Source organism: Podarcis erhardii, assembly GCF_964252035.2.
Source record: "Podarcis erhardii genome assembly, chromosome: 3".
Taxonomy (NCBI): domain Eukaryota; kingdom Metazoa; phylum Chordata; class Lepidosauria; order Squamata; family Lacertidae; genus Podarcis; species Podarcis erhardii.
Genome location: NC_138507.1, coordinates 121,573,518 through 121,584,758, shown reverse-complemented (window position 1 = coordinate 121,584,758; position 11,241 = coordinate 121,573,518). Strand labels below are relative to the sequence as shown.

Here is an 11,241-nt window from a genome sequence, read left to right as displayed (position 1 = left end):
CTAAGGCCTGGGGGCTGGCCCAACTCATAGTCATGGACATGCCTTAGACCTGGTGTTCACCTCTAGTGACGTGGGTGATCTGACACTAAGTAAAAGTGAAACAAAAGAAGTGCCATGGTCAGATCACTTCCTGGTGCAACTGGACTTCTCCGCGACCCTTCCCCTCTGCAGGGAGGTGGGACCAATTCGGATGGTCCGCCCCCGCCACTTAATGGATCCAAATGGTTTCCAGAGAGTGGTAGGGGATGCCTTATCCCATGTTGATGGCCTTTCAGCTGATTCCCTGGTGGCCCGCTGGAATGCGGAGTTAACCAGGGCTATCGACTGTCTGGCTCCGAAGCGCCCTCTCCGATTGCATGGAGCCCGGACAGCTCCGTGGTTTTCTTCGGAGCTGAGGGCGATGAAACAATAGCTGAGACGGCTAGAGCGTCGGTGGCAAAAAACTCACTCCGAATCTGACCGGACACAGGTTAGAGCTCAACGTCGAGCCTACCAAGTGGCGATAGCGACGGCGAAGAAGACTTTCTTCACCGCCTCTATTGCATCTGCAGAAAATAGTAGCAGGAGACTTTTTCAGGTGGTTCGTAATTTAACGGAACCACCTTTACCACCGGGGCTTTGTAAAGACCCCAAGATCTCCTGCAACGATTTTGCAAAGTTTTTTGCAGATAAAATCACTCATATTCGGAAGGAGCTAGACACCACCGTGGGAGCAGGGCTGGGGCGGGAGAGTGCTAGAGCTCTGTCTGGTCAAGTTGCATGGAATCGATTTCAATCCATTACCCCCGAGGATGTGGACAGGCTGCTTGGACGCGTGAAACCAACCACCTGTCTCCTGGATCCTTGCCCATCCTGGCTAATAAAAGCAAGCCGGGAAGGGCTGGGCGATGGGCTCTGCGGGGTGGTGAATGCTTCCCTCTGTGAGGGAACATTCCCAGATCCGCTGAAAGAGGCGGTCATCAAACCGCTTCTTAAAAAACCATCTTTAGACCCGGCCAGTATGGCCAACTATCGCCCAGTCTCAAATCTTCCATTCTTGGGCAAGGTGATTGAGCACGTGGTTGCTGAACAACTCCAGGCACGCCTGGAGGATGCGGACCATTTGGATCCCTTCCAATCGGGATTCAGGCCTCATCATGGGACTGAAACTGCCTTGGTCGCGCTGGTTGATGATCTCCGGCGAGCTAGGGACAAAGGTGAGAGCTGTTTCCTAGTTCTGCTGGATCTCTCAGCGGCCTTTGATACAATCGACCATAACATCCTTCTGGACCGTCTAGAGGGGCTGGGAGCTGGGGGCACTGTTATACAGTGGTTTCGCTCCTTCCTCCTGGGCCGTGTTCAGAAAGTGGTGGTGGGGGATGAGTGTTCAGACCCCTGGGCCCTCACTTGTGGGGTGCCTCAGGGTTCCGTCCTCTCCCCCATGCTTTTTAACATCTATATGAAGCCGCTGGGAGAGATCATCAGGGGGTTTGGACTGGGTGTCCATCAATATGCAGATGATACCCAGCTCTACCTCTCTTTCAAATCAGAACCAGTGAAGGCGGTGAAGGTCCTGTGTGAGTGCCTGGAGGCGGTTGGAGGATGGATGGCGGCTAATGGATTGAGGTTGAATCCTGACAAGACAGAAGTACTGTTTTTGGGGGACAGGGGGCGGGCTGGTGTGGAGGACTCCCTGGTCCTGAATGGGGTAACTGTGCCCCTGAAGGACCAGGTGCGCAGCCTGGGAGTCATTTTGGACTCACAGCTGTCCATGGAGGCGCAGGTCAATTCTGTATCCAGGGCAGCTGTCTACCAACTCCACCTGGTACGCAGGCTGAGACCCTACCTGCCCGCGGACTGTCTCGCCAGAGTGGTGCATGCTCTAGTTATCTCCCGCTTGGACTACTGCAATGCGCTCTACGTGGGGCTACCTTTGAAGGTGACTCGGAAACTACAACTAATCCAGAATGCGGCAGCTAGACTGGTGACTGGGGGCAGCCGCCGAGACCACATAACACCGGTCTTGAAAGACCTACATTGGCTCCCAGTACGTTTCCGAGCACAATTCAAAGTGCTGGTGTTGACCTTTAAAGCCCTAAACGGCCTCGGCCCAGTATACCTGAAGGAGCGTCTCCACCCCCATCGTTCTGCCCAGACGCTGAGGTCCAGCGCCGAGGGCCTTCTGGCGGTTCCCTCATTACGAGAAGCAAAGCTACAGGGAACCAGGCAGAGGGCCTTCTCGGTAGTGGCACCCGCCTTGTGGAACGCCCTCCCATCAGATGTCAAAGCGATAAATAACTACCTGACATTCAGAAGACATCTTAAGGCAGCCCTGTTCAGGGAAGTTTTTAATCTGTGATATTTTAGTGTATTTCTGGTTTTTATGGAAGCCGCCCAGAGTGGCTGGGGAAACCCAGCCAGATGGGCGGGGTACAAATAATAAATTATTATTATTATTATTATTATATCCAGCCCAATCGCCTTCTAAATCTGGCCCGCAGACGGTCCAGGAATCAGTGTGTTTTTACATGAGATAGATGATAGATAGATAGATAGATAGATAGATAGATAGATAAACTTGATTTGCATTAGCCAATGGCCATAGCAACATAAAACAAGCAATATATACAATTAAAAAGACAACAATGGGTAAAAAGGAGTAGAATGTGTCCTTTTATTTAAAATGCATCTCTGGGTTATTTGTGGGGCATAGGAATTCATTCATTTTTTCCCCTCCAAAATATAGTTCGGTCCCCCACAAGGTCTGAGGGACAGTGGACCGGCCCCCTGCTGGAAAAGTTTGCTGACCCCTGCCCTAACCTGTCTTAGCTTCCCACCCCCTCTTCTGCCCTTCTCCTAAGTCTGATGCTACTAAAAAGATGGCACAAGGGGTGGGGCTGGGTGGCGGTGCACTTCCACAGTTGCTGCACCCCTCTACATAAATGCACATCTGGGGTGCAACCTAAGCTCGGGCCAGTATACCTGAAGGAGCGTCTCCACCCCCATTGTTCTACCCGGACACTGAGGCCCAGCGCCGAGGGTCTTCTGGCAGTTCCCTCACTGCGAGAAGCAAAGTTACAGGGAACCAGGGAGAGGGCCTTCTCGGTGGTGGCACCTGCCCTGTGGAACGCCCTCCTACCAGATGTCAAAGAGAACAACAACTACCAGACTTTTATAAGACATCCGAAGGCAGCCCTGTTTAGGAAAGCTTTTAATGTCTGATGCATTACTGTATTTTAATATTTTGTTGGATCCGCCCAGAGTGGCTGGGGAATCCCAGCCAGATGGGCGGGATATAAATAATAAATTATTATTATAAGCTTGCACCAGCTCCCAAGTAAATTTGGGGTGCTGCTCTGTTTATATCACAATGCACAGAGGCTTGGATTCCTGCGGCATTCACTGCAGAAATGGCCTCTTGTGTGGAATCTACACGCATATTAAAAATGTTCTGAAAATGCTGCTTTTTAAAAAAAGCGTTTTTTAAAAAACAATGGATTTTCCATAAGGCTTACTATCGCCATCTAGCGTCACATTGTATATTTGAAACACACTTAAAATGTTTTATTTGCCGCTGTATAGTTGAGTCCTCGGACTGCATGCATGCCTAAAATACTAGGAAAAAGCCAACAATTGCTTGAAATGCCTCTGCAAAAATTGTTCTGCTCTGGCTGTGGGGAAGTGGATAGATTGTTAGGCCAGCTTGCAGCGTGTACCGCTTCTTGGTTCGCCAGAGAAGCTGCTCTGCTTTAGCTACACAGGCTCATAAGAAGCCCAACCCTCTACTGCTTGGGGCAGGGATTAAAGTAAATCAGAATAGGAGAGGAGGTTTTTTTTTTGTAACAGCAAAGGGATTCTGTTTATTCATACTTAGTTGTGCAAAGGGTCCCCCCTTCCCGCTCCCCTTGGCTTTTGCAAAATGCCATTGGAGTGTAGCTAGATTTGGCTTAAATGGGTATAGCTTCAGGCATCAGCAATAATTCTTCTGTCAAGTGTGATGAGGTACAACATAGTAGGGTTTTCAATGTAAGCTCTGTTATTTTCAATCCTTGGCTGTCGTCCTGGGTATAAAAGGGGCACACGGATGTGAAGAAGATTGCTGGTGTTTTTCTCCAATGAAGGAGAGAGCCCACCACTTCCAAGGTAGCCAAAAATATATTCCTAATGCTTAGTCAGAATCTCCCTTCTTGCAATTTGAAATCAATTTGAAGCAGCGTCTCCACCCCCATCGTTCTGCCTGGACACTGAGGTCCAGCTCCGAGGGCCTTCTGGCGGTTCCCTCATTGCGAAAAGTGAGGTTACAGGGAACTAGGCAGAGGGCCTTCTCGGTAGTGGCGCCCGCCCTGTGGAACGCCCTCCCATCAGATGTCAAGGAAATAAGCAGCTATCTTATCTTTAAAAGACATCTGAAGGCAGCCCTGTTTAGGGAAGTTTTTAATATTTAATGCTATATTGTTTTTAACACTTGATTGGGAGCCGCCCAGAGTGGCTGGGGAAACTCAGCCAGATGGACGGGGTATAAATAATAAATTATTATTATTATCTTAGCCACCCTCCTCCACACACATTCCAGCTTTTCGATATCCTTAAATTGTGGTGCCCAGAACTGGACACAGGACTCTAGGTATGGTCTGACCAAGGCAGAATAGAATTGGTACTATTACTTTCCTTGATTGGGATGCTGGGCTTCTGTTGATGCAGCCTAGAATAGCATTAGATTTATGTTATTTTTTTCTGCTGAATCACACTGTTGACTCATGTTAACCTTGTGATCTGCTAAGACCCCCTAGATCCTTCTCACATGTACTGCTGTCAAGCCAGGTGCCCCCCATCCTATATTTGTGCATCTTATCATTCATGCCTGAATGGAGAACCTTACATATGTCCCTATTGAAAGACCAGTTCTTGAACGATAGAATGATAGAACTGTAATCTGTTGAGGTCTTCCTGGATCCCAATTTCTATTTGTTTCAGAAGAATGGCACCATTTTTCCCCTCCATTGCCACCAGGGTGGCCGAGAGAGCCTCAAATCCCATTTTATTGTGAATTCATTCAATTTTGTGGAGGGCACAGTCCGTTCTTCCTAGCAGACTTAAAAATCGCCTTGCTTCAGCTCCCATGGAGTTCAGAACCATGTAGCCAAGCCATCTTGAACAGTCTTCCCCAACCCTGTTGACCTCCAGATATTGGACTACAGCTTCCATCATCCCTGACCACTGGCCATTCTGGGTGGAGTTGATGGGAGCTGTTGCCAAAGCATCTGAAAAGCACCATGTTGGGGATTCCTTCTTATATACCATGCAGGTAGCAAAATCCATCCACTGTATGCCTCAAAGAAAACTAGATCTGACCTCTAAGCAAGTTGACCCTTCAGAAGAAGAAGAAGAAGAGTTTGGATTTGATATCCCGCCTTTCACTCCCTTTAAGGAGTCTCAAAGCGGCTAACATTCTCCTTTCCCTTCCTCCCCCACAACAAACACTCTGTGAGGTGAGTGGGGCTGAGAGACTTCAGAGAAGTGTGACTGGCCCAAGGTCACCCAGCAGCTGCATGTGGAAGAGCGGAGACGCGAACCCAGTTCCCCAGATTACGAGACTACTGCTCTTAACCACTACACCACACTGGCTCTCAGTGCTGTATTTTTCAGTACTGCCTTAGATGTCGCAAGCAACTGGATGTGGGCTCTCTCCTTGTCAGTGAAGGATCCAACTGAGGGGTAAGAGGTCAAAATGGCAGGAAATCCCAACAGATGTGGGCTGGTTCCCCTTTCCTCTTTCATATTAATGGGATTTTCCACTCTTAACAGCTGTATTTAGGGAACCAGAACCTCTGGTCATCTCCATCCCTCCCTTTCCCCTTATTGCTTGGATTGATTCATGTCTCTTCTTTCAGGTTTTCTGGTTTGCTATCTCTCTGAAATATGAAAAACACTTCTGTGTTTGTGCAAGGTTCACCTGTAGCAGAAACACTTGCATTGCTAGCATGGTTCCTGACCTCTACTGCTAACTGGTTCATCTTGCACTAAGCTTCTCATATATTTGATCTCGTTTACAGTGCCCCCGTGTCCTCCTCGGTTTTGTTGTTTTAGCACCTTAACTGTGAGTGTACAAATGGATTACATAGCATCAATTTAAGTATTTTGGGGTATGTTTTTGTTTTGTTTTTTAATTTTTAATAAAACTGCCAAAATGAAAACTTAACCGTTTCCTGTGCTTCTTATTTTGGTTCCTAATACTACTTTTTTTAATCAGAAAGAATAAACTACAACAAGTAAGCTTAGCAGCCATTATAGAAGAGAATATAGCCTCGCTGGACTGTCCAAGGACACACATAAGTTGGTCGGCTGGAGCTGCACAGCCAACCATCTTGCCTGCTTCATTAGAAATTGTTTTCAATAAAATTTGAAAATTTGGGCTCCTCCCACAACCAGAGAAAGACAATTTCCCCTCCAGTGCTTGGGAGTCATGTCCCCATGTCCCCAGTGACTTTGCCTACAGCAGTGATTCTCAACCTGTGGGTCCCCAAATGTTGTTGGACTACGACTCCCATCATCCCTGAGCTCTGGCTTTGCAAGCTAGGGGTGATGGGAGTTATAGTCAGGCAGCAAATGGGGACCCACAGGTTGAGAAAGGCTGGCCTATAGTTTAAGAGCAAGGATAGCCAAACAGGTGCCCTTCAGATGGACTTCCAACACCCATCAGCATCAGCTAGCATGACCAGTGCTCAGATATGATGGAAGCCATGGTCCAATAACATTCAGAGAGCACCATTTTAGCTGCCTAGGAATTCATTTTTTCCTAGAATCATGTAATTGTAGAGTTGAAAGAGACTCTGAGGGTCATTTAGTCCAATCCCCTGCAATGCAGGAATTGCAACTGAAGCATCCATCACAAGATGGCCATCCAACCTCTGCTTTAAAAACTCCAAGGAAGGAGAGTCCACAGCCTCCTGAGAGAGTCCGTTCCGCTGTCTAACAGCTCTTAGCGTCTTTTCAGTTCATTTCCACAATTTCCCCAGCTTTAAAGACAGTTTCGCTTTCTGTGCATTGCCAGGGCAATTGAAAGGGGATAGTGTTACTTTATTTGATAAAAAATAAATTGGTTGGTTTTTTATCTTTTTTCCTACATGAGTGGCTTGTGGCAAGTTCCCACTCAGCTAACTGAGAGCAAATAAGACATGCTCTGTGTGTGAGTGGGTCACACTAAAGTCAGAAAGGAATTATTTTTGCTTGCTTGTCAGCCATCTAGGCTGTCTAGAAGGAAGCATTCCATTAGGAGCAAATGCCTGAAGCTCTGTAGAGTTTTATAGGGCAAAACCAGCACCTTGAATTGGAAGCTGGTGCAAGCAAGCAGTAACTGGTGTGTATTAATAATCATAGTTTAGAGGTCCCGGGCCCTAAGGAAGTCAGATTATCCTCCACCAAGGCCAGGGCCTTCTCAGTGATGGCTCCGACCTGGTGGAATGCTCTGTCCCATAAGACCAGGGCCCTGCAGGATTTAACCTCCTTCCGCAGCGCTTGTAAGACAGAGCTATTCCACCTGGCTTTCAATTTGAACTTAGCCTTATCTTTTATTCCCCTTCCTTCCCTTCCCCTCACCTTTTTATGAAGATTACCCGCTCTGGGATCCCACAGCTAATTTTCCCCGGGTCTCCCTGCTGGCCCAAATAGGAATAATTTAGCCAGCTAGCCCTGGGATTATCTAATGTTTATTGGATGGATTTCCCCCCTAAATTGATTTTTGAATTCTGAATTTATTTGTATTCCCATTTTATACTGTATTTTATGCTGTTTTTTTGTTGCCACTCTGAGCCCGGTTTTCTGAACTGGGAAAGGCAGGGTATAAATAAATTATTATTATTATTATTATTATTATTATTATTATTATTATTATTATTGGCTCATAGAACGCCTGGTCCCAGCTGTTGCCATATTTTCCATCACCTGCTGTTTCTGAACCATCTCTCCAAGGCAGACTCACTTGTAAAGCATGTTGGTAACCCAGTGCAGAGGCTGCTCTAGCGTGGATCATTGCAGCTTGATTTTCCACCTTGTGGCCTTGGACCGGCTGGAGGAGGAGTGGTGCGAGACACCAGTCAGGGAATCCCCAAGGGAAATCCCAGAGGAGAAAGGCTCAGAGCCCAGGGATTGGTGGTGGGTCACAGAGGAGAGGTCAGAGGGGAGGAGGGACTGGATATTGACGCAACAACAGGGTTTAGTGAGCAGGAGGAACCTGTGACGGAGCAGTTCAGACTCCGAGGCTGAAGCAGAGGGCGGAGGTCAAGAGACTGCGGAAGAATCCTGGGAATCTCCCTCTCCAGCTCCAGGATAATGAGAGCCGAATAGAGGCCAAAGGTGTGCAGGCACAGTTTGTAGCTGCTTGGGAAACATTGGGGAGAGGAAGAGCCTTGGAAGGGGTGGAAGGCAGGGACCTTCAGTCCTGGCAACTGCTCCATAAGGGCAAGACCTGCTAGGAAGCGTGCTGAGTTGTATGCCATTTCCTTGTACTGCAGTCGTACCTTGGATCCCAAACACCTTGGTACTCGGACATTTGGGCTCCCGAACGCTGCAAACCCGGAAGTGACTGTTCCGGTTTGCAAACATTCGTCCGACGGGGCTATCGCAGCTTCCAATTGGCTGCAGGAGCTTCCTACATCCAATCAGAAGCAGTGCTTTGGTTTTCGAATGTTTTCAGAAGTCGAACGGACTTCTGGAATGGATTCCGTTTGACTTCCTTTTTTTAATATAATTTGTATTAATTTTCACTTTAAACAAAGAAAAAACAATAAATTTCAACAATCATTCACATAACTTCTTTTCCACCGCTCTGCCGAGCGAAGACTTCCCTCCCTCCCGCCAACCGGTTTTCCTATTACAGTCCATATCTCGCAGTTTCCTTATGTTTTGTCAAGTCCACATTGTAAGACTTATTTCAGTCCTGCTAATGTCTTCAGACTTCTACAGTTATTATTTATATAGTTATAAATTTACTCCAATCTCTTTGGAATTATGATTCCTCCTGATTTCGGATTCTGCAGGTCAGTTTTGCTAATTCCGTGTAATCCATCATTTTCGTCTGCCACTCCTCCACCGTTGGTAATAATAATAATAATAAATTTTATTTATATCCTGCCCTCCCCAGCCGAAGCCGGGCTCAGGGCGGCTAACAACAATCAAATAATCAAACAATCCTGTAATTTCCACTTTTGGGCTAATAACATTCTGGCAGCAGTTGTTGCATACATAAATAATCTTTGGCCCCCCTTTGCAATTTCCTTTCCCATAAAGCCCAGCAAAAAAGCCAGCTTTTGGGGAAAGGTATACCTTATTTAGAGGGACGCAGGTGGTGCTGTGCGTTAAACCACAGAGCCTAGGACTTGACGATCAGAAGGTCGGTGGTTCGAATCCCTGCGACGGGGTGAGCTTCTGTTGCTCGGTCCCTGCTCCTGCCAACCTAGCAGTTCGAAAGCATGTCCAAGTGCAAGTAGATAAATAGATACTGCTCCAGCGGGAAGGTAAACGGCCAGAAGCTGTACACCGGCTCCCTTGGCCAGTAAAGCGAGATGAGCACCGCAACTCCAGAGTTGGTCAGGACTGGACCTAATGGTCAGGGGTCCCTTTACCTTTTTATACCGTACAGTATTTAAACATCTTTTTCAATAAGTTGTGCATCCAATCAGAAGCAGCGCTTTGGTTTTCAAATGTTTTCAGAAGTCGAACAGACTTCTGGAATGGATTCCGTTTGACTTCCAAGGTACAACTGTACACTAACAACTGAATTTGGCCTCTTCGTTCTGACCCGCATCTAACTCCAACCCTGACATAGAGCAACAACTGGGATACCAGCCTAGGTGGCTAAAATATGCTTTATGCCACTTGAACTTCTGGTGACAAGGATGGAAGCCAAGAACTCGCCTGAGCTTATCCTTCAGTGGTCTGCCAAAAAAAACAACCCTGGATTTCCGCGCCCCCCCCCCTTCATTTGCTGCTCTTGTATTTCTTGCTCCCACCCACCCAGCCAGCAGCACTTGTTTATTTGGCTTTCTTTCCACTGGCTTCATTCTTCATGGGTACCCCCCACCCCGTAAATCCCTTAAGGCCTTAAACTCCAGCATAATCCAGCTACAAATCCCACCTGGAGCTGCCAGACCCAACGAGTCCAGACATCCCTCTTTTGCATTCCTCCGATGCCTTCGCAAATCCTCCAAGCCTCTCCTTTGGAAATACTCCGATTGGGAAAAAAATATGCACCCAAACTTCTGGCTGCTTTGACTGAAACAGGAATAGCTAAAGCTAAATTAACTGCTTTTATGCAGAAACTAGGGGCTGTGACTCAACCCCACCCCTCAGCCTCAACACCCCCAGAGCTCCCCCTTCCCACCCAATCCAGTGCTATTTTTCTAGAAAAAGAGATGCAGCAATTTGCCATCATCATCATCATCATAATTTATTATTTATACCCCGCCCATCTAGCTGGGTTTCCCTAGCCACTCTAGGCGGCTTCCAACACAGATTAAAAATACATTAAAATATCACACATTAAAAACTTCCCTAAACAGGGCTGCCTTCAAATGTCTTCTAGATGTCAGGTAGTTGTTGTTCTCTTTGACATCTGATGGGAGGGCGTTCCACAGGGCGGGTGCCACCGCCAAGAAGGCCCTCTGCCTGGTTCCCTGTAACCTCACTTCTCACAATGAGGGAACCGCCAGAAGACCCTCGGCGCTGGACCTCAGTGTCCAGGCAGAATGATGGGGGTGGAGACTCTCCTTCATCTCTCTTGTTATCTTATACAGTGGTACCTTGGTTAAGTACATTATTCGTTCCGGAGGTCAGTTCTTAACCTGAACTGTTCTTAACCTGAAGCACCACTTTAGCTCATGGGGACTCCCACTGCCGCTGCTGTGCAATTTCTGTTCTTATCCTGAAGCAAAGTTCTTAACCTGAGGTACTATTTCTGGGTTAGCAGAGTCTGTAACCTGAAGTGTCTGTAACCTGAGGTACCACTGTAATGGTGATGGCACCCACCTAAGAGGTGCCCGGAATTCAGTTTCACAGAGTTCCTGCTGGGAAAAAAGCCCTGCTTGGAGCTGCTAAGCTTGCTTTTCACTTTCCTAACTCCATTCGTGCAGCCACCTCTGTTCCGCAAGCCTGCTCTGCACCCATTTTTACCTTCGTGCCCATGTCTCTCCCCTCCCCCCTTAGAAACCTGTATCTTCCTCCTTCCATAGGTAAAGGTAAAGGGATCCCTGACCATTAGGTCCACTC

The 11,241-nt window shown here is 47.5% G+C and overlaps 1 long non-coding RNA gene across 1 annotated transcript in view; it reads right to left on the bottom strand.

Annotated features, from left to right (window-relative positions):
* Positions 1–11,241, bottom strand: part of LOC309338065 — a 188,005-nt gene that overhangs the window by 2,645 nt on the left and 174,119 nt on the right. The gene's annotated exons all lie outside the window — the stretch shown is intronic.